We start from the raw sequence: 1,638 nt of genomic DNA on the forward strand, positions 1-1,638 counted from the left end.
TTGTATGAGCAAGGACAACATGGCTAGAGAGGAGTAAGCAAGGGGTAGGTGTCAGACACAGCACAGGCCAAATCCAGAGGGCCTTAGAGGGACTTTGGCTTTTATCAAGTGAGATGGGAGCCACTGGAAAATTCTGAGCAGAAGAGTGATTTGACTTACATTTTAACAGGAACTTTGTATTGAGAATAAACAATACTGTGTTGGGACGACAGAGGAGCAAGGACAGAAAAAGGGACACCAGTTAGGAGACCACTGCCATAATTCAAGAAAAAAGATGTTGGTGGTCTAAGCCAAGGTGACAGCAACGGAGGTGGTGAGAAGTGGTCGGAGTCTAGCTAAAATTCAAAGTTAAAGTCAGAATTGCTAATGGGTAGAAAGATGTAAAAAGAGGAATCAAGATACTAATGCTGAATCCCCAGTGCCTTAAATGTATGTATGTACTCAATGCTTTAAGATCTAGTGAGTGACTATAATTAGCATTTTCCCAGCTAGACTGTAAGTCCACCTAACACAGCATCTGTGCCAGAATCCTGATCTTCCCACCTCATATTAATCATAAAAACTTTGGGGGCCAAAAATTGAGCATTTAACATGTGTTGGGTATACCCATACTATACTAAGTACTTTGCATACATTGTGTTGTTAAACCCCCAAAACATCCAAAAAGGTAGGGTTTACAGACCAAGAAACTGAGGCTCAGAAAGTGACCTGCCCTAAGGTAACTAGATGAGAATCTAAGTGCAGAAACTCTATTATCTTCAACTTCTCAAATAATGGAGCAGTGACCCACTGATACTGTTACCTTGGGCAAGTTACCTCCCTTTTCTGAGAGTCCATCTTTCCCATCTGTCAAATGGAAATTCTAACAATAGTACATATTCCCCAAGTTGTGGTCTGACTACATGAAATTTCATGGTGCACAGAACCTACGCAATAACTAGCAATATAGTTAACTTCACTGAGTGGTTACTTAGTGCCACGCACTGTTTTATGCCTCGCAGAAGATCATCTCATTCAATACTCACACTTATTTATGAGGCAGATAATGTGACTAACCTATTTTACAGATGAGAAACAGGTGCAGGGGAGTTAAGTAACTTGCGCAGGGTCACATAACGAATACGTGGCAGAGTGCAAGTTTGTACCAGAGACTCTAACTTCAGAACTTACGTTCTAAGCTCCCAAAGAGAAGTGAGTGATTTTCTTGCCCTTTCACTAAAGACGAAACTAAGGTGCAAAAAAGGATGATTTGGCCAAAAGCTCACTTAGGCCGACTGGCCCGGAAGCCCGCGAGAGTCAAATGAATGAGTGAAGCCAGACCTAGGGTGATCCGTAGCCGCGGTCCCCCGGCTGGGCCTCGGGGGGACCCGTAGCTTGGCGCCGCACCCACCCCCACCCCACCCCCTCCTCCGCTCGCCAGCAGTCCCACCCGCTGGATCCCACCCGCTGGATTCCCCCCCCCCCCGTCAGACCCTCGACCCCAAAAGAGCCCGAGCCCATGCCCCTGCCCCGCAGGGGAAGGGGATCCCGCCTGGCCGGCTCCCGAGTGGCCAGCACTAGCCTCCCGCGAGCGACGGCCCACTCGCCGAGGCGTGCCGGCCGCGGGACCCCGTGGTTGAGCCATGCGCAACGCCTCAC

General features: G+C 48.3%; 1 protein-coding gene across 2 annotated transcripts in view; it reads right to left on the reverse strand.

The window, feature by feature from the left end:
* RPN2 (ribophorin II) overlaps positions 1 to 1,638 on the reverse strand; it is a 50,702-nt gene that overhangs the window by 48,752 nt on the left and 312 nt on the right. The gene's annotated exons all lie outside the window — the stretch shown is intronic.

This window comes from Camelus dromedarius, chromosome 18 (assembly GCF_036321535.1).
Source record: "Camelus dromedarius isolate mCamDro1 chromosome 18, mCamDro1.pat, whole genome shotgun sequence".
Lineage (NCBI taxonomy): Eukaryota > Metazoa > Chordata > Mammalia > Artiodactyla > Camelidae > Camelus > Camelus dromedarius.